The 23,401-nt window shown below is 37.2% G+C and overlaps 1 pseudogene; it reads right to left on the minus strand.

Moving 5' to 3' along the window:
* Window positions 1-549: 549 nt before the first annotated feature.
* Window positions 550-22,292, minus strand: LOC138320497 (eukaryotic translation initiation factor 4B-like; annotated as a pseudogene).
* Window positions 22,293-23,401: the final 1,109 nt, after the last annotated feature.

The following is a 23,401-nucleotide window of genomic DNA, read 5'->3' on the forward strand; positions in this document are numbered from 1 at the left end:
GACTCAGTAATAGATAGTCACATGTTGACTCAGTAGTAGATAGTCACTTGTTGACTCAGTAGTAAATAGTCACATGTTGACTCAGTAGTAGATAGTCACTTTGTTGACTCAGTAGTAGTAGTCACTTGTTGTGACTCAGTAGTAGATAGTCACTTGTTGACTCAGTAGTAGATAGTCACTTGTTGACTCAGTAGTAGATAGTCACTTGTTGACTGCAGTAGTAGTCACTTGTTGGCTCAGTAGTAGATAGTCACTTGTTGACTCAGTAGTAGAGAGTCACTTGTTGACTCAGTAGTAGATAGTCACTTGTTGGCTATGTATATCCTCTAACAAAGTCACCATGAAATAATTTTATAAAGTTTTTTAAAGTTGATAGCAGACGACCAAACGTGGCACCAGGTCCGATTTCTCGAAACAAACTTCAGTCAAAAGTTTTTCTCCTTATGTAACTTATATGACAATTTATGACTTGTCAGTTTTTGACTTAAGTGTGTTTTGAGAAATCGGGGCCAGGTCACACAGGCAGGAAAAAACAAGAGAACTTAAAGGTTTAAATGTATATTTTGGAATCTTTTTATTCAATCAATTGAACACCCAATAACAGGTGGCTATATTTACAAGCGATTTCCTCATTACTTCAGACGCCCCTGTTACGATAGTTTACATGTATGTACAATTTCATTCTGAGCATCTCATTGAGGGGAATAAAATGTACAGACACCCTGTCAAACTACTGCTGATAGGGCAATGAATATAAAAGATGAATATGAAAATGTGAAATTAAGTTGTAAAATTGAGTGATTATCAGAGTGTATGTATGATTGGTGCGAGAAAGTTTTGAAAGGGAAAGTGTAAACATCACCATAAAGAGATACACATTTAGGTGTGAAAAGTTGAGAAAAAGAAAACTAAATGCATAATAAACTAACAAACAGCAGATAACACTGCCATTCTGATATCTAATTACACTGAAAGAATTCGATACACTATGTGCAGTTTTGACATAAATAAAGCAAGATTTACTGCTTAATTATTGTGTATCTACAAACATAAACAAAAATTAGTTGTCACCATATCTAAACAATGCATTCTGAATTGGAATATATGATATAACAATGCTCTGAATCTGAGGGCTAAGATCAAATGTGAAACATCATAAGATGTGTTGAGTTTATAAGTTCTCAATGGTACCAAACAAAATTTAATCATGCTTGCAAAATTTTAGTCCAGACACTTCTCACTTACATTGAGCTTAACTACAGTAAATCTACAGAAACAAGAAAACAGACATTAATGTCATCACTACATCTGTATACTGTAAATATCTCTTTTTGTTGAGACTTTAAATGCTCTGAATTAACACTTAACAGTGTCAATACTAGTTTAACAATGTGAATAAGTACTGTCAAATAATTCGGGAGAATTTGGTCGGAGTGAAATGCAATAAAATAGTTTACCACTAAAATATGTATTTTTACAGTATATATCACCTAACAAAAACAGAGAGCACATATTATAGATTACAAGTATTGTTAAATTTATTACAGCCACAATATGTGTACAGCATTCCTGACCTGTCGGCCTTTACACACAACATAAGATTACATAAAGTGAGTAACAATGTTTTGAAAAAGCCACAGATATCTTGCAAGAAAAACAAAAGGCTAGGCCCCATTTATCTCAATCTTCTCAGAAACTTTTCATAATTGAAAAATTGCTTCAGATCATAGTTGACTTCACTGATACTCTACAGAAGCATTTCACCCCAGTAGGATTTTACAGCATACTTTCTATGATATGGATAATTTTGAGAAACTTAAAAGTTATTGTACCATAAAAATGAGCACAATCTCATCAAGGCTGCACATGCAAAACTATAGTGTTTAAATAACTAGTGAACAAAGCACATGTACATATCTGTAACTGGACACATTCATCCACGTCAGATACAACGTTCAAGTATCTAAATGTTTGATATCAACAAATCATCAAATATTTCCGGAATTATCTCTTTTTTCCTTAATTTTTAGAAAGCTGGCATTTTTTTTTTAGAGACATGGGCCCTGTTGTTCTAAGCATGATTTGCTTAATCACATGATTAGTGAAGTTTTCCTTTCTCATTTACTGCAAAATTTGTGATTATATCTTCACTAAACTCATCAAATAAAATTTGGATTTCTTAAGATTCTTCCAAAGTTTTTGTAAAATTTGTAATGCCAGAAATAATTTTAAACTGATTTGAAAATTGTTGTTAAAATGTGATTAGCCTAAACACTTTATGAACAACTGGGCCCTGATCCCCACAGTTGCTACTGGAGAAATCTAAGTATGGAAATAATGGTTAGATATAAAAAACGTTAACACATTTTCCATAATAAAGTAAATTTCACATAAAAGTCCATTTGATTTCTGATATGACATCTTCTAAGTAATGTTACTGAGAGAAAATAAACAACTTCTAAATTAAATTAGATTTCATCCCAGCTGACATTAATCACGGAAGTCATGAGAATAATGCCTACAGAGAGTTAATCCACAGGCAGTGGAGAACCCCATGTACGGCCGGAATAAGAGCATGCACTTAAAAAGAAAAAAATGATTGTTTTCTTTACAAAGAGGTCAATATAAATTAATTCTGCAAAAAGGACCTACCCTCAGGAAAGTTGAGTACTTATATACACAATGATAATGAACTAGATCACCTCAATATGAAACATCCCAGTGCTATTAACCTCATTTACCTCTAAAATTCCAAATGAACTGTTCCACCCATGGAATTAGAAGAGTCCAAATCTGTGTTCTGGGGTGTATAAGCTTATATCACTGTAACACCAGTCCATGTTACCGTGGCGGCAATTCTGTTCCGCTATCTCTCACTCCCAGGTAAAAGCCATTTTAGAGGGACAGATATTGCAATCAATTCTTACTCAAACGAGACAAAACAGTAATTAACCTTCAAAATATGTGAGCTTGAAAATGCAAATCAGATGACAATCATGTGGAAATAATGACAAAGTTGTCCATATGTTTAGTTGTCATCTTCATCTTCCAGTAGGCTGGAGAATTTGTTTTTGTCACTCCAATCCTGTGGAAACAAATATTGGGAGATTTATAAGTATTTGGTCAAAATAATCATGTCTACTATAAAAACTTTTACTGGAATTTCTTTTAACAAAGATTCAAATTTCTTGATTGAAAAGCAATCCCATCGACAAAATATATAGAATGTTATTTTTTTAAATAATCAAACATTTATTATTATCAATATATTACCTGTTTGGACTTGTTTTCCAATTTCGGCATTTCATCTATACTTTTGGGGAGCACTTTTTCTCTGGGCCTACAAAAGAAAGCCAACTTTTAATTCATTGCTACTACACATATTTGAGAACCAAAATGCATGAATTCAGGCTCTTGAAGTAAGCCAGTAATTTTTTTTAATTTGACGTTATGAAAAGTATCAGATTTCATCACATCTGTGAATTAAGAAGATGTTTTTTGACCCCATCCCTCTGGTCCCAGGGGGTCAGTCAGGACCAATATGGATATGATGTTAAAATGCTATTTTAGGCTAATATCTCTACCCAAGTTTTACTCATTTCATATGAAAATTGAGCAAAAAATGCTCTTAAATGTGTTTTTCCTATATAAACTGTAGTAAATTTGACCCCCTCCTCAGGGGAAAATTTTAGATTTTCATTGTTATATGGGGCTTTAGAGTACATTCTTCTATGACTTGGTCCCTGAGAGACTTACTGTGATTTGACCCCTGAGATAACTTACTGTGAATTTGACCCCTGAGATAACTTACTGTGATTTGGCCCCTGAGATAACTTACTGTGATTTGACCCCTGAGATAACTTACTGTGATTTGGCCCCTGCGATAACTTACTGTGATTTGGCCCCTGAGATAACTTACTGTGATTTTGCCCCTGAGATAACTTACTGTGATTTGGCCCCTGAGATAACTTACTGTGATTCGGCCCCTGAGATAACTTAATGTGATTTGGTCCCTGAGATAACTTACTGTGATTCGGCCCCTGAAATAACTTACTGTGATTCGGCCCCTGAAATAACTTACTGTGATTTGGCCCATGAGAAACTTACTGTGATTTGGCCCCTGAGATAACTTACTGTGATTTGGCCCTTGAGATAACTTACTGTGATTTGGCCCCTGAGATAACTTTCTGTGATTTGGCCCCTGAGATAACTTAATGTGATTTGGCCCCTGAGATTACTTACTGTGATTTGGCCCCTGAAATAACTTACTGTGATTTGGCCCCTGAGATAACTTACTGTGATTCGGCCCCTGAGATAACTTACTGTGATTTGGCCCCTGAGATAACTTACTGTGATTTGGCCCATGAGAAACTTACTGTGATTTGGCCGCTGAGATAACTGACTGTGATTTGGCCCCTAGAGATAACTGACTGTGATTTGGCCGCTGAGATAAACTTACTGTGATTTGACCCCAGATTACTTACTGTGATTCGGCCCCTGAGATAACTTACTGTGATTTGGCCCCTGAGATAACTTTCTGTGATTTGACCCCTGAGATAACTTACTGTGATTTGGCCCATGAGATAACTTACTGTGATTTGGCCCCTGATATAACTTACTGTGATTTGGCCCCTGAGATAACTTACTGTGATTTGGCCCCTGAGATAACTTACTGTGATTTGGCCCATGAGAAACTTACTGTGATTTGGCCCCTGAGATAACTTACTGTGATTCGGCCCTTGAGATAACTTACTGTGATTTGGCCCCTGAGATAACTTTCTGTGATTTGGCCCCTGAGATAACTTAATGTGATTTGGCCCCTGAGATTACTTACTGTGATTTGGCCCCTGAAATAACTTACTGTGATTTGGCCCCTGAGATAACTTACTGTGATTCGGCCCCTGAGATAACTTACTGTGATTTGGCCCCTGAGATAACTTACTGTGATTTGGCCCATGAGAAACTTACTGTGATTTGGCCGCTGAGATAACTTACTGTGATTTGGCCCCTGAGATAACTTACTGTGATTTGGCCTCTGAGATAACTTACTGTGATTCAGCCCCTGACATAACTTACTGTGATTCGGCCCCTGAGATAACTTACTGTGATTTGGCCTCTGAGATAACTTACTGTGATTCGGCCCCTGACATAACTTACTGTGATTTGGCCCCTGAGATAACTTTCTGTGATTTGGCCCCTGAGATAACTTACTGTGATTTGGCCCCTGAGATAACTTACTGTGATTTGGCCCCTGAGATAACTTACTGTGATTTGGCCCCTGAGATAACTTACTGTGATTTGGCCCATGAGAAAATTACTGTGATTTGGCCCCTGAGATAACTTACTGTGATTTGGCCCATGAGAAACTTACTGTGATTTGGCCCCTGAGATAACTTACTGTGATTCGGCCCTTGAGATAACTTACTGTGATTTGGCCCCTGAGATAACTTTCTGTGATTTGGCCCCTGAGATAACTTACTGTGATTTGGCCCCTGAGATTACTAACTGTGATTTGGCCCCTGAAATAACTTACTGTGATTTGGCCCCTGAGATAACTTACTGTAATTCGGCCCCTGAGATAACTTACTGTGATTCGGCCCCTGATATAACTTACTGTGATTTGGCCCCTGAGATAACTTACTGTGATTTGGCCCCTGAGATAACTTACTGTGATTTGGCCCATGAGAAACTTACTGTGATTTGGCCGCTGAGATAACTTACTGTGATTTGGCCCCTGAGATAACTTACTGTGATTTGAGCCTTTAGATTACTTACTGTGATTCGGCCCCTGAGATAACTTACTGAGATTCGGCCCCTGAGATAACTTACTGTGATTCAGCCCCTGAGATAACTTACTGTGATTTGGCCCCTGAGATAACTTACTGTGATTTGGCCCCTGAGATAACTTACTGTGATTTGGCCCCTGAGATAACTTACTGTGATTTGGCCCCTGAGATAACTTACTGTGATTTGGCCCATGAGAAACTTACTGTGATTTGGCCCCTGAGATAACTTACTGTGATTTGGCCCATGAGAAACTTACTGTGATTTGGCCTCTGAGATAACTTACTGTGATTTGGCCCCTGAGATAACTTACTGTGATTTGGCCCCTGAGATAACTTACTGTGATTTGGCCCATGAGATAACTTACTGTGATTCGGCCCTTGAGATAACTTACTGTGATTTGGCCCCTGAGATAACTTTCTGTGATTTGGCCCCTGAGATAACTTAATGTGATTTGGCCCCTGAGATTACTTACTGTGATTTGGCCCCTGAAATAACTTACTGTGATTTGGCCCCTGAGATAACTTACTGTGATTCGGCCCCTGAGATAACTTACTGTGATTTGGCCCCTGAGATAACTTACTGTGATTTGGCCCATGAGAAACTTACTGTGATTTGGCCGCTGAGATAACTGACTGTGATTTGGCCCCTGAGATAACTGACTGTGATTTGGCCCCTGAGATAACTTACTGTGATTTGGCCCCTGAGATAACTTACTGTGATTTGACCCCAGATTACTTACTGTGATTCGGCCCCTGAGATAACTTACTGTGATTTGGCCCCTGAGATAACTTTCTGTGATTTGACCCCTGAGATAACTTACTGTGATTTGGCCCATGAGATAACTTACTGTGATTTGGCCCCTGATATAACTTACTGTGATTTGGCCCCTGAGATAACTTACTGTGATTTGGCCCCTGAGATAACTTACTGTGATTTGGCCCATGAGAAACTTACTGTGATTTGGCCCCTGAGATAACTTACTGTGATTCGGCCCTTGAGATAACTTACTGTGATTTGGCCCCTGAGATAACTTTCTGTGATTTGGCCCCTGAGATAACTTAATGTGATTTGGCCCCTGAGATAACTTACTGTGATTTGGCCCCTGAAATAACTTACTGTGATTTGGCCCCTGAGATAACTTACTGTGATTCGGCCCCTGAGATAACTTACTGTGATTTGGCCCCTGAGATAACTTACTGTGATTTGGCCCATGAGAAACTTACTGTGATTTGGCCCCTGAGATAACTTACTGTGATTTGGCCTTTGAGATAACTTACTGTGATTCAGCCCCTGACATAACATACTGTGATTCGGCCCCTGAGATAACTTACTGTGATTTGGCCTCTGAGATAACTTACTGTGATTCGGCCCCTGACATAACTTACTGTGATTTGGCCCCTGAGATAACTTTCTGTGATTTGGCCCCTGAGATAACTTACTGTGATTTGGCCCCTGAGATAACTTACTGTGATTTGGCCCCTGAGATAACTTACTGTGATTTGGCCCCTGAGATAACTTACTGTGATTTGGCCCATGAGAAAATTACTGTGATTTGGCCCCTGAGATAACTTACTGTGATTTGGCCCATGAGAAACTTACTGTGATTTGGCCCCTGAGATAACTTACTGTGATTCGGCCCTTGAGATAACTTACTGTGATTTGGCCCCTGAGATAACTTTCTGTGATTTGGCCCCTGAGATAACTTACTGTGATTTGGCCCCTGAGATTACTAACTGTGATTTGGCCCCTGAAATAACTTACTGTGATTTGGCCCCTGAGATAACTTACTGTAATTCGGCCCCTGAGATAACTTACTGTGATTCGGCCCCTGATATAACTTACTGTGATTTGGCCCCTGAGATAACTTACTGTGATTTGGCCCCTGAGATAACTTACTGTGATTTGGCCCATGAGAAACTTACTGTGATTTGGCCGCTGAGATAACTTACTGTGATTTGGCCCCTGAGATAACTTACTGTGATTTGAGCCTTTAGATTACTTACTGTGATTCGGCCCCTGAGATAACTTACTGAGATTCGGCCCCTGAAATAACTTACTGAGATTCGGCCCCTGAGATAACTTACTGTGATTTGGCCCATGAGAAACTTACTGTGATTTGGCCTCTGAGATAACTTACTGTGATTTGGCCCCTGAGATAACTTACTGTGATTTGGCCCCTGAGATAACTTACTGTGATTTGGCCCCTGAGATAACTTACTGTGATATGGCCCCTGAGATAACTTACTGTGATTTTGCCATGAGATAACTTAATGTGATTTGGCCCCTAAGATAACTTACTGTGATTCGGCTCCTGAGATAACTTACTGTGATTTGGCCCCTGAGATAACTTACTGTGATTTTGCCATGAGATAACTTAATGTGATTTGGCCCCTGAGATAACTTACTGTGATTTTGCCATGAGATAACTTAATGTGATTTGGCCCCTAAGATAACTTACTGTGATTCGGCTCCTGAGATAACTTACTGTGATTTGGCCCCTGAGATAACTTACTGTGATTTTACCATGAGATAACTTAATGTGATTTGGCCCCTGAGATAACTGACTGTGATTTGGCCCCTGAGATAACTTACTGTAATTCGGCCCCTGAGATAACTTACTGTGATTTGGCCCCTGAGATAACTTACTGTAATTCGGCCCCCGAGATAACTGACTGTGATTTGGCCCCTGAGATAACTTACTGTGATTTGGCTCCTGAGATAACTTACTGTGATTTGACCGAGATAACTTACTGTAATTCGGCCCCTGAGATAACTGACTGTGATTTGGCCCCTGAGATAACTTACTGTGATTCGGCCCCTGAGATAACTTACTGTGATTTGGCCCCTGAGATAACTTACTGTGATTTGGCCCCTGAGATAACTTTCTGTGATTTGGCCCCTGAGATAACTTACTGTGATTTGGCCCCTGAGATAACTTACTGTGATTTGGCTCCTGAGATAACTTACTGTGATTTGGCCCCTGAAATAACTTTCTGTGATTTGGCCCCTGAGATAACTTACTGTGATTTGGCCCCTGAGATAACTTACTGTGATTTGGCCCCTGAGATAACTTACTGTGATTTGGCCCCTGAGATAACTTACTGTGATTTGGCCCCTGAGATAACTTACTGTGATTTGGCCCCTGAGAAACTTACTGTGATTTGGCCCTAAGATAACTTACTGTGATTCGGCCCCTGAGATAACTTACTGTGATTTGGCCCCTGAGATTACTTACTGTGATTCGGCCCCTGAGATAACTTACGGTGATTCGGCCCCTGATATAACTTGCTGTGATTTGGCCCCTGATATAACTTACTGTGATTTTGCCCCTGATATAACTTACTGTGATTTGGCCCCTGAGATAACTTACTGTGATTTGGCCCCTCGACCCCAGGCGTTACCCCCTCGCCCTGATGGTCTGTGCTGATCTCCCTGTCTATGGTGATCTGTAATATAATTGTGTCTCGATCTTCCAAATCCATACATGGATATTTTTTTTTATTTTGTAAATTATATATTGTGGAGGTTGTCTGTTTGCTAAATCTCATTTAAAAATGTTTTTATCCAATAATTACCATACAGCAATCAGAAAATTAACTTTATATGTGTCTATTTTTGAAGATTTCTTCTCTAAGAAAATCACAAGATATATTTTATATATAATGTAATTAACTGTAAAGCAGAAGAATTTCTTATTTTGAGAATATGAGACTTTTTCTGAAAATTTATGAGAAACAAAGGCCACCATCAGAGACGTACCATGTGGTTTGTCGTGATGTGACTTCTTACCCCATGCGTTACCAGTCGGTGCATCTTCTGAATGTCCATCAATGCGTCGGCCCCGGCCCCAAGCAGATGGAGCAGGTTGTGATGCCTGAGGTTGTGATGTCTGAGAGAAATAGAGAGTATAACATAATCATGCTTATTTCAGTGGACAGGACAGGTCAACATGTTATAACGCGAATCAGTAAGATTTAGACTTAAACCCGTTTTTACTTCACTTCACTCTTTGTATATAGCCTTAATACAAGAATACGGCATACATGCACAGGCCAATTCAGGCCCATTACAATAGATGGACAAAATTCTCACTATTAAATTAATGTGTTTACCAATGATCTTGAATGTGAAAGAGTTTGTGGTACATACGAATTTGTTTTAATGTGAGGACCAATGATTTTGAATGTTAACAAATTTGTGGTATATACAGATTTGTTTCCTGTGTAATTTGCTAGCTATTATCTTATTTAGTTTGATCTCTTACAGCAACTTCACCAGCAAGACAGAATGAACAGAATACAAGGAGCCGCAAAGCTTGGCATTATCCCCCGCGCCCAGTTTGTGTATGAAAGCTCAAACATAAAATAAATGAAGCTAATTGTAACTAAGAGTTTAAATCTTGATATTGTCATCCATGTAGGTTTAACTATTTGAACAGAGCTTAGTATTGTCCTTGAATAAATTCATACAACAATATATCCGCTCTCCAGTAACATGACATTTAAAAGAATAAAAGAACACAGAATTGATGTAACATGTTTAAGTAATATGAATATGATATTTTTTATGACACAAACATATCTAAATATATACATTGCATAATTTACATCTCATTATGTTGATGGAACTGCATCAAAGCAATTGTCCAAATTCACACAGTAACAATATATGGGTATTCTAAAACTGAAAAACAATATGACAGCTGGTGGTGTACATGGATAACACTTTATGGAGCATTCGGATACCTAATTTATGAGGTAATTATAAATATAAGATTACCTCCTATAACCTTGACAGCTTTCCCCCACACAATATGATGATCTGAATAGGGTACAGGGAATGATCCAGTTATTGGTTAATAATATGGTATTTTTAAATAAGTTTTCCATAGTAACAGAAAAAGTATCGAAAATGAAAGGTTCCCATTAGCAAAAGGCACAACTAGAGCACTAGCCTAACATGTACAGAAAGTTTCGTGTAGCCAAGTTGAATGGTTTTCGATTATAGCCCGGAATAGAAAGGAAACTTAAATAATTTGGTATTTTTTAATAAATTTCCATGGTAACAGAAAAAGTATTGAAAATGGAAGGTTTCCCATTAGAAAAAGGCACAACTAGAGCACTAGCCTAACATGTACAGAAAGTTTCGTGTAGCCAAATTGAACGGTTTTCGAGTTATAGCCCGGAATAGAAAGGAAACTTTAATAATATGGTATTTTTGAATAAGTTTCCATGGTAGCAGAAAAAGTATCGAAAATGAAAGGTTCCCATTAGCAAAAGGCACAACTAGAGCACTAGCCTAACATGTACAGAAAGTTTCGTGTAGCCAAGTTGAACGGTTTTCGAGTTATAGCCCGGAATAGAAAGGAAACTTTAATAATATGGTATTTTTTAATAAGTTTCCATGGTAACAGAAAAAGTATTGAAAATGGAAGGTTCCCATTAGAAAAAGGCACAACTAGAGCACTAGCCTAACATGTACAGAAAGTTTCGTGTAGCCAAGTTGAACGGTTTTCGAGTATAGCCCGGAATAGAAAGGAAACTTTAATAATATGGTATTTTTGAATAAGTTTCCATGGTAACAGAAAAAGTATCGAAAATGAAATGTTCCCATTAGCAAAAGGCACAACTAGAGCACTAGCCTAACATGTACAGAAAGTTTCGTGTAGCCAAGTTGAACGGTTTAGGAGTTTATAGCCCGGAAACGATACTCGGACGGACGGACGGACGGACGGACGGACGGACGCACGGACGGACAGAGCTCAAATCAATATACCCCCGCAAACGCGTTTCGCGGGGGATAATTATTAACACTGCTGCTTTAAATACAAAGAATTGTCATGGATATCTATCAGGCTAACAATTCTAATCTGAACAAATACATTTTGGAAATACTATAGGGCCAAACAAAATTAAATTTCTTGTTTCTCAGGCACATTTTTCCAAAAAAGGATGAGGGAGGGAGGCTATTTTTTTTTTTTTTTACTACCTAAAAATGTGATGAGGGAGGGAATTTTTTTTTTTTTCTCAGTCACATAAATAATATACATGAATCATGTGATTTGAAATTGTGTCAATTGTTAAATGCATAAAATGAATAAAGAAATCTTAATTTTAAACTATTGTCTTTATTTTCTGGTATTAAACTTACAATTTAAATTGAAAAACAATTGAAATACAACTTTATGTTCAATGTTAACCAGATGTACATAAGCAAGTGATCAGGACTCCCTATGTTTTAAGATTTGGTCTTTTTGCTCCCCTTTCTTTCCTCCCACACATTTCTCTTTCTTTTAAGAGCTTGTTTGTCTCTGGTGTCACAGATTTTACATATTGGATATTGGCTACAAGGTCTGTGTCAGAGCCAAACAGCCTTCTGGACAAGTACCCTTCACTTGGTTCAGAAGGTCGCTGACAGACATTGCTGTAGCCAGATGTTGTATTGCATCATGCCTCCTGTCATCAACAGCTGTCTCCACTACATTTTCAATATATGTTTTAGCGTGATCAAAAAACACAGAGTATTTGGTTGGCTGACCTTCATTATGTTCTCGTAGGTCTAGAATCACATCCGGGTCCTGTAGCTCGAAGGCCTGCTTCACTTTCTCATCAATTATCTTTTCATTTGAAGTCTCCGGTGCACTATTGTCACCGGTAAGACATCATAACTTTGTCAAAAACGTCAGTTTTCCGTTTGCCGATAGCGGCCGACACACATGATGATCCGCGAATTTTGGCGGAAATGACCAGTCGTCGGGACCAAGCGATCCATCGCACAGACCTTTGTAGAGTTCGCCAAACGAACAAGTATCACTATAATTCGAAATGATTGTCGAGGGTAAAAGAACACTCCCAGAAAAAAGATATTTGAAGCGAAATCATTATTGCTGCCGTGTACCATGTGCAATCACAAGCTTCTAAAGGATAAACAAACGTTTCAATGATCTGATTTGGGAGATTCTAAAACACGGATCGGTCAAGTTCCGGATAATGCGGGAACCAACGTCGGATTTTTTTCCGGAATTTATTTTTCGGCACGGACGTTTTTATTTTTTTGATTTCAATAAAAAGTGAGTGGTGCGGGGGGTTCATATTGGATGCGGGCGGGCCTGAGAAACAAGAAATTAATTTTGTTTGGCCTAGTATGTGCTGATTACATCCTTTTAGACCATACCTAGAAACAGAATAAACAATCAAATAAAACTTTTGCACATTTCCCAGTAAAAGTATTTCAGTTTTTGATACAGTTGAGTGTGTGTATACACACCTCTGTTTGTGGAGCTGACTTAGATTCACTCTTTGGAGGTGTTGTCTGTGGACCATCTGTTTTGCGTTTCTCCCAGATGTTGACGGAGGGAGGGGGAGCGGGTACCAACTTCACCTCCTCACGCTGAGCTGTGGTTGGTGTTGTTGGACTCTTTGGAGTATCTTTACTACCATCCTCTCCCCCAGAGAGAAACACTTCCGCTGAGTTATTGGAAATCTCACTGTCACGGCGTGACCTTGACGGCGATGTGATAGGGTGAGGGCCTACAACACACCTGGTAAAAAAAATCATCATTTTACCTTTACCTATGTATACTTTGCACAGCAGGTATATCTTTAAAATGTATTTAATATATAGTATTGTTTCAGTGGAAATTTTTCTGTTTTTACTTTGATTCACTGAAAAATACTCTGAAAATGTTGCATGCATCAGAGATTTACATGTCTGAAAAAACTTTTCTAAGATTAAACAAAATTAACAATTTCAATAAGTAAATTTGACTAATTAGTGAAAATCTGAAACAGGAATCTTGCTGGAAGTTTGAAATGTTTTCATTGAAGAATCCAAGAAAAAGTAGAGAAAGTACATATACCTGAAAGGCTCAATATGAAATTGGAATAGGAAAGTAATTGTTGTAACTAGCCCATATGAGTGACACTATAATGAGCACACCCCACCCATGAAACCTACGACTACTTAAACTCACCAGGTCGGCCTTTTCCACTACTGCCACTACTTAGTCGACGCTGCCGTCCTTCCATTTTATCTGTAGAATCATGTCTAGTTCTCCCTGGACCGCTGTGCTGGGAATTATTGTGGCTAAAACGAAACAAGTCTTATATTGTACATATTAAATTATAAAACTTTTAGGAGATAACCTTTATATCTTCAATCAGCAAATACATTTTAAATGATCTTTATAAAGGTCAAATTATATTACAAATTACAAAAATAAACAGCATATCATGTTAGAGCAAGATTTACAAAATAAATTGTTTGAAAGGTCCACAAATTTGGAAGGAAAAAAAAAAAGACTTTTCATGTGAACTTCTCAGCAAACAAAACCAAAGTAAGCAAACCTGAGGTCACATCTATAGAATTATAATTAAGAGAATCACTCACAAGTTCCTATTTTCTTTCTCCTCGTCATTTCCTCTACGGAACTCCTCTTCCTTTCTTTTTAGTCTTTCCTCAATTTCTCTTTCTTTAGCCGCTGTATCAACTGGTTTAGCATTTCCAAATATAGATGCTGACCTGAGGACAAAAAAACATAGTAGTTAAAATCAAAACAAACCCATGAAGTAGTGTATTTATGATCTGATGGACCTAGATTACCACATAAATAAATAAACTAGCAACAAAAACTTTGACAAGAAGAGGCCCATAGACCTTCTCACCTATTAAACTCTGATACTTATTTGTCAATGTGACCAGTCAGTGTCACTGAGCCAACCATCAGTCACCAGAGGTTACTACATCTTTATATGTGCATAGTATTACATACAATCAAAAGCTTCATTTCATGCTGATAGCTTTTATAATGTTAATTTGATTAACAAATTTCAATTAAACAAGTCAATCTGAGTCATCACTTGGCAAGTTGCCATTATTTAAAATTTGTGTCGGAACCAGTAAAGATTATTATTATTGTTTGGTAAAACTTTGAATCATGGTTCCCATTATTTTTTTGTACCAGAATTCAAGGCTTTTTCAAGTCTTTTTCAAGGACAATAAGTGAAATTCAGGTCCATGTTTACAACACTTTCAGATACTTTATTTTTTAAGAGTAATGCAACTTGAAATGATGCTGACTGAACCTATTGCAACATAAAATTTACATTCATTATGAAAGAAAACAGTGAATAGAAACTATATATCAACATTGGTTTGTTTGCGTATCTTCCTTCATGCATCTCATGTTAAGACATTAATGAATAAGCAATGTTGCTGATTGGACACAGTTTAATAAATTAACAGCAAGTAATAAAATTCAAGGTACTTCCACAAAAGTTTTCCTTGTTTCTCAAGGTTTTCCCTATCCTGATTTTTATTTCAATTTTCCCCAATTTTTCCAGTTTTTCATAGATGCGTGGGAACGCTGTGAATGCATACCAAATTAAAAAAATATTTTTTTTTAATATTCATTCATTCACTTATGGTCACCAACTGTGATTGAGTCTTACCGGTTTTCTGCTGGTTTAGGCTTCGGTACAGCCTCTGTTTTGACTGGCTCTTCCACCGGTTTTGTACGTGGCTGTAGATTCAATCGTGGGTCTCTCTTTTGGACCCTCTGGAAAAGAGAAACAAGAACATTTAAGTATATGATAGAATATGGAGGGCCTGGGCAACAATCATATAAATTTTATAATCTTTAAAAGAATTATCCATTATATTTAGAAACAAAAGGGAACAACATTTTTTATAATATTTTAAAGACCACAAAAGATACAAAGGTAACAAATCAATATCAATGATTTTGTTTCATTTCCAAATTCCAATACACCTTAGCAAACCCAGCACTAAACTGATAGTTTGGTAAACGATGTAGAGTTTGTACTAACAACTTACCTTGACTAGGCTCTTGACTACTTCTGTCATATCTGTCAAAGCAATATGTTCATGATCAGTGGACAGATTAAAATCAAGACAAAAGCATGTATTATAGCATATAGTTATTATCCAGATACAAGGTCATGAATGTGAATTTTTTACAACTAATGGACAGTTGATCACAACAAAAGCTAGTTAATTAAGATTGTCGAGTCTACAAAGCAATGAGTGTTGTGAGTCAAAGAAGATACTGTTACTGAAACATTCTCCAGTCCTGAGGGATTCTAAAATTTGTTTTTGGATTATTAAATTACTATAGAGTGGTAATATTTTGTCCGACAATAATACTCACCTATTCCCATATCTATTATCAGGGTTGTCATTGCGGTAACCACCATAGCCGCGCCGGCCTCCATCTGTAATCAGCAATAAAGGTATTTACATAATCCAAAGCATGAAATACACCTGTACACTCAAGGGCATAGTGAGGTGTACTTAATCTCAAAATACTGAGGCTAGCATTGTTTATTACAGTAATCCAAACAAGAAGAATTATATAGTTGAAAACACACATTCCTGTCTTTCAATTCATTTATTTCCTTGAACCTTCTGGTTCGTCAGAAAAAGTGCATGAATATAATTATATACAGTGCAAAACTTAAATATACAATCTCATAGATATTTAACACACCAGACAAACATACATAGAACAGATACACCAAACACATGCACGAACCGCTAGCCTAGTGCCTGACCATCGTTTTTTGCTTTTACACTAGACCAATCTACTAACTGAGCTCTGTAATGCACAATCGCCCAAGTGACAGAAGCCATGGCCATAGATCCACTGCTTTTACACTATTTTCCCATTTTTCTTGAGATTTCCTAATTCCCAACCAGAGACTTTAAAACAACCTTGTGTGGGTTGTATAAGAGCAAGGAATACATTGCTGTTGTGAGCTCCAAAAAGTACCCAAACATGATAAACCAACAGCTCCACTGCATGAACCAATGTTCTGTCATAAGCTAATTGGCAGCAAATGAATCACAGCACTATGTACAAGCCACCATTAACTTTGAAATTCATTATTTTTTGAAGATTAAAGCTTCAGAATATTAGCTTAGATCACCGTAAAGGCAGATATTCTACTTCAAATTGGAAATATAGTCTGTTAGTCCAAGGTATATTAATTCCATTGTTTTGTGTTGTAAAATGTCAAGAAACTAACTTGAACACCAAACATTTGACAAAAACTATAATTGTTATCCTTGGACTTTGTAAATTTTCTGGCTTCTTTTTGGGCAAGAAATAAACGAATCATCTGACCAAATCGTTAAGAAAATGCCAAGCATCTGCCAATCTGACCATATTTGGGACAGTTTTGTCAGTGTCAGTAAACAGTTAGCACTGACTTAACAAACTGGACTGTTTTGGACAATTGTCAGTCAGTAACAGTAAGTACTTTGACGACTGCCTGAGAGTCGGAGGATAACAGCTTACCTCTGTCGTAGCCTCGATCTCCATGACCTCTGCCGTCATCATATCTGCCAAAACCTCGGCTTCTATTACCTCCATATCCCCCATCCCGCCCTCCGCGGTCGTCATAGCGATCATATCCTCTGGAAGGCCCTCTGTCATCCCTGAACCCCCTTGATGGCCCTCGATCATCAAAAACCCCTTGATGGACCCCTATCATCATATCTGTCTCTGCTTGGTGGAGCCTCCTCGTATAACTGCTAAAGCCTCCTACCACCTCCTCTTGTGAGGGCCTCGCTCAAAACCACGGTCATTATCATAGCCTCCTCTTGATGGTGGACCTCGGTCATCTCGATCCCGATTGCTACTCCATCGGTCCCTGTGCACTGCTCCGATCAGGTTCTTCAAAATTAAATGAATTATTCATTCAAAGTATTTTCAATTATTGTAATAATAGTATCAGTATTGTCTTTATCTTTACTCAAGCATACATCTCTTTTTGTAAATACTTTGTGAAAAAGAGATCTGTAACGTTAAATTAAGTTTACAAAATTCTTTTCATACAAAAATTATTTCAAACTGCTTTAGCTGAAATAATGATTCAGGCAGATTTGGTTTTATAACATTCTGTGTTATAACACTCCTATGACTTCATTGATTTCATGACATTTTTTTACCCCGGTGTCTTGTTAGATTGCTTATTGTTGTGGGTTTTTTATCTTTCTCCAGTGAGTACACCTGTCAGTCCTACCTGTGTGATTGTCTTGTTTGAGGATCTCTTCGTCTCCAGTCACTATCTGTTTCGGTTCTGGACCATCGTTCTCACGCTTGTCAAACCCTCCTCTATCTTCACCTCCAGCTTGTACATACAGAAAAACACTTACTGATCACCAAAAATGATCTTCTTATTATTATTTTACCAATCAAGATAGCATTCAAAAAAGGTCAACAGTTCCACTATCAAAGACATGGCACAAAAATATACAGCAGTCTCTCAATATCAATATACAGTTACCATTTGGAAGAAATGATGACAATAGACAACATATGTCTTGATGTGTTAGTATTCTTATAAGATATCCATCTCAACATTGGCCCACTACCTTTCCGAAACGTAACTTTTAAGTTTTAAAATGGGGTAGAATGTAAAACAAGATCCATAATTTTTATAGTAGTTGCAAAAGTTATTAACGTTACTGTTAATTTTTACTACACTTATCATCACCATCTGAACAATTTGATATTAAAACAAATACAAGAGGCCAATAGGGCCTTAACTGGTCATCTGACTATTATAGCACAAACACAATGAAGTTGTTTAACAGATTTTAGCTTTTTATTTGACCTCTGTGACCTTGAATGAAGATCAAGGTCCATTCATTATGAACAATACTTTGGTAATCCCTTCATCCTAGCATGTCATTAGGCCCTTTCAATATCAGGTACTCTAGCTGCCTCCTAGTTATTCTCAAGAATTTGATTAAAAGATTTTTAACCTTTTTTGACCCCTGTGACCCTTGAATTGAAGGTCAAGGTCATTCATTTGAACAAACTTGGTAGTCCCTTCATCCCAGCTGCTGTGCTTCATTGCAGCCCAATATGAGTATCCTGGGCCTTTTGGTTCTTGAGAAGAATTTGTTTAAAGATTTACGCCAAGTGTCGACCCCCTGTGACCTGAATGAAGGTCAAGGTCATTTCCTTTTATCAAACATTGGTAGCCCTTCGTCCAGCATGCTACATGCCCAATATTTGTGTATCCTGGGACTCTATTTGGTTCTTGAGAATAGTCAGTTTAAAAAGATTTCAGCCTTTTTGTGACCCCTGTGACCCTTGAATGGAAGGTCAAGTTTATCTATTTTAAACACAACTGGTAGCACTTCATCACCAGCATGCTGCAGATCCCAATATCAGGTCTCTAGGCCTCTTTGTTATTCACAAGAAGTTGTTTTTTAAAGGATTTGTAGCCTATTTGACCCTGTGACCTTGAATGCAGGTCAAGGTCATTTATTTTCAACAAACTTGGTAGCACTTACATCCCAGCATGCTGCAGGCCCAATATGAAATATTCTGGGCCTCTTTCTGTTCTTGAGAAGTTGTTTAAAGATTTTTAGCCTTTTTTGACCATGTGACCTTGAATAAAAGATCAAGGTCATTCACTTGAACAAAAACTTGATAGCCCATCATCCAAGCATGTTACGGGCCCCAATATCATGGTCACTCTGGGTCTCTTAGTTATTCACAAGAAGTGTTTTTAAAGGATTTTTAGCCTATTTTGACCCTGTGACCTTTAGAATGAAGGTCAAGGTTATTTGTTTGAACAAACTTGTGGTAGCCCTTCATCCAGCATGCTTACAGGCCAATTATTATCAGTACCCTGGCCTTCTGGTTGTCTTGAGAAGTTAAGTCGTTTTTAAAGGTTTTAGCCTTTTTGCCCCCTTGTTATGTGACCTTGAATGAAGGTCGAAGGTCATACATTTGAACAAACTTGGTATGCCCTTCATCCCAGCATACTCTACATGCCCAATATCAGTACCTCCTGGGCCTACTGGTTCTTGAGAAGAAGTTGTTTAAGTTTAAAGATTTTAGCCTTTTTGACCCATGTGACCTTGAATAAAGATCAGGTCATTCATTTGAACAAACTTGATTAGCCCCTTCATCCAAGCATATTTACGGGCCCAATATCAGGTCTCTTAGGTCTCGTGTAGTTATTCACAAGAAGATGTTTAAAGGATTTTTAGCCTATTTGACCCCGTGACCTTGAATGAAGGTCATGGTTAATTTGTTCTTGAACAAAACATGGGTAGCGCCTTCATCCCAGCATGCTACAGGCCAAATAATCAGTACCCTGAGGCCTTCTGGGTCTTGAGAAGAAGTCGTTTTAAAGATTTTTAGCCTTTTGACCCTGTGACCTTGAGATATAGTAAGGTCAACAGAGTCATTACCATTTGAACAAACTTGGGTAGCCCTTTTCATTCCCAGCATACTCTACACCGTTGCCCTAATATCCAGTACCCTGGGCCTACTCTGGTTTCTTGAGAAGAAAGTTGATTTTAAAGATTTTTAGCCTTTTTTGCACCCATGTGACCTTGAATAACAACATCAAGGTCATTCTATATTGAACATAACTTGATTTAGCCCTTCAATCCAAGCAATACTTACTGCGGTCCCAATATCAGGACTTCTATGTTCATTCTTTAGTTTATTCACAAGAATGTTGTTTTAAAGGATTTTTAGCCTATTTAACCCCTGTGACCTTGAATGTAAGGTCCCTAAGGATTATTTTTTGAACTAGAACTTGGTAGCTCTTCTGTCCCAGCTATGCTTATCAGTGCCAAATATCAGTACTCCATGGGCCTTCTGGAGTCTTGTTGAGAAGAAGTGACTTTCGTTTAAGATTTTAGCTTTTTGACCCCTGTGACCTTTGATATGGAACGGTCAATGGTCTCATTCATTTTTTGAACGAAACTTGGTATTGCCTTTGTTCCAAGCATCGCTGCTTACTGGTGCAAATATCTAGAACTGTGGACCTTTGTTCGGTTATTGAGAAGAAGTTCTTATTTGATCGAAAATGTTTTACGCACAGCAGACGGCTGCATCGACGTAATGTGACTTTAACCACGACACTTCTCTTATTTCTCCGTGTTCTGCTTCACATGTTTGACAATAGGTCATCCTGATCCTTCGGGTCAGATGACCTAAAAATGTTAATTATCATAACAGGGTCGTTTTATGTTTGTTGCTGCCGCCATAAATACTGTGTGGTAGTTAATTATCACTGCGCCAGCTAGACAACAAAACCGCAAATGGACTCTCCAGTTTTCATATATATATTCAAAAGAAATTTTGCATATGTTTAGTGTTGTAACCTCATCTTAGGCCATCAGCATTTATTTTCTGATGTTATTTATGTTTTTAAAGAAGCCTTTATATTTTCCTCCAGAAAGGTAGTGGGCCTATAATTATCAGTAACTTTTTCTACAGATTTATATGTGTTTGTGAGTGGGGTATTCATCAAGACATGTTTAAAACGAACCCAGTTTTAATATACTGATGACATTACCCTTACAATCATTAGAAAAACATATACTAAATATTTCTTGTGCAATGAAGTATTAAATTTCATTCATGCATTAATAACTATTGCCTTTAAATGGTCATTCCATCATGTATCTTTTCAATTCATATATAAAAGCAATGATGAAATTTCTGTTTAATAGCGATAACTTTGTGATACAAACAAGAAAAACAAAATATAGAAATAAGGAAAACAATATACGAACCATTTTGTTGATTTTGTCCTGCTAAATCTACTCTTATTTGTCTCCCACCCATCGTCTGAAAAATAATTGTTAATGTTAGATGTTTTTTCATTGAAAATACCAGAAAAATTATCATAAAAAAAATATTCTAAAAAGAAAAAAAACCAGTCAACCAAGTTCTTTATTAACAAGGTGAAGGGATTAACAACAGATCTTCTATAGTAAAATTGTTTTTACCTCATCGTTCATAGACAAAGCATCGATTAGTGACTGTCTGTCGGCAAACTCTACGTATCCAAATCCGCGCAGTCTTCCGCCGTCGTTGGGTAAGCGCACATTTGCTACCTGTGTATCACAAACAGCATTATCAACATATATTATTTTTCTTTTTCACATACATTGTGAAGAGTTAAATAACATATGGGCATTTTACCTCATGTGTGACTGGAAATTAATGTCCTTTATATATTGGATCATATGAACTAAAACTGGAAATTCAACATTTTGTTTTTTTTGGTGATCATTTGCCGTTGCCAAATTAAAACCAATTACATAAATAACTATAAACAAACAAAATAAAAAAAAGAGGAAAAGAGATAAAATCACATACAAATGAGAGGTCAATCGCATTTAAATTAGTTGTGTCATCCTGACCGAAGCAATACTGCATAAACAAGCTTTTTCAGTAAAAATATATATCGAAAGAATTCATATATGTGATTTATGAATATTTCAGTATATAAAACTGTTTTAAAGAGACTTACATTTAATTTTTGGAAAAAATCTTCTATACTCCTTTCTGATGCCTCATATGGGAGGTTGCCAATGAAGGCAGTAAAAGGAGGACTGCTAGGTACTTTGCTCATATCTACATCAGGCCCTCGAGAAGCCTTGGGCGCTGTTGGTAGCTTAGAGCGGTCTATCATTGGTTTGGCATAATCCATATCACCCATATCTGAAATACAATGTACCCTAATTCTATAGTGGAACCAATAACTTACTTCACGAGTGAACTATGGCGTATAAATTCATAAAGAAATGTAACGGAACTCCAAAACAAAACTTGTCACTAGATCCTAGGAGCATCTGAACACTCCAGTAACATAGCTATAGCTACAGGGATTTTCCTACAGTTTTTTAACAGGGTCCATTAAATTGGGAAATATTACGCGGCATAACATGAAATTGGGAAAAATGACTAAATAAAGAAAAACACTATTTTATGATTTAACTGTTTTTTTATTGTACATCTGAAATATTTCAGGTTGACTGTAGTGTTCTATATGGGAAGACTTAATTAGTTCAGTCGAATCATTTGAAATGGGTTGATATTTCTAAAATTTCCTTTACAGTAACGAAAATTATAAGCTTCAGTGGTTTCAATATATATTATAGCAGATTCACTCAGCAATTTTACTTTGACATGATAATTTACTCTGAAAAAACATTGTGTTACAAATTATATAAGTACATTTGCCTAGTACAGAATAGTACGTACATGTATTACAATTTCATTTATATTTTAAACACCTCCGAATTTTCATTTCATTTGCATAAACAACCAAACGATAAGATTTCGTTATAAAATGACACTTAATCCTCTAAACAATAGAACAGCCAACTCTAGATCACTGCTTATTGTTTTGATATTTTCCAAAAGAATTTATGATTTGTCCTTCCTTATATGTACATATTTTCTACTTGTCAAATTTTTGAAATTGATATTTATATATTATGTTTCTCTATACAATGTATTTGTCAAAGAGAACTAATAAAGAAACTTGATGTGGTCATGATCAATGTATCACACCTTCACGCTTGGCTGCACACTGCTACAGATACGAAGAGATGTATATATGGGGTGGTTATCTATCCTTTAATCTTTGAAATATTTTTCTCGAAAACCCAGCTCCCTACCGCTCCGAACCGCTGTAATTGAAAATGTGTATGAGCAAGGGACGTCAGAAACATTATATAATATGTGTTGAGAATATGTATAACAGTATTTACATTAAAACCTATCTATTAAAACCACCCAGTGGTCCGAGTAAAAGTGGTCTTA

Source organism: Argopecten irradians, chromosome 4 (genome assembly GCF_041381155.1).
Source record: "Argopecten irradians isolate NY chromosome 4, Ai_NY, whole genome shotgun sequence".
NCBI classification, from domain to species: Eukaryota; Metazoa; Mollusca; class Bivalvia; order Pectinida; family Pectinidae; genus Argopecten; species Argopecten irradians.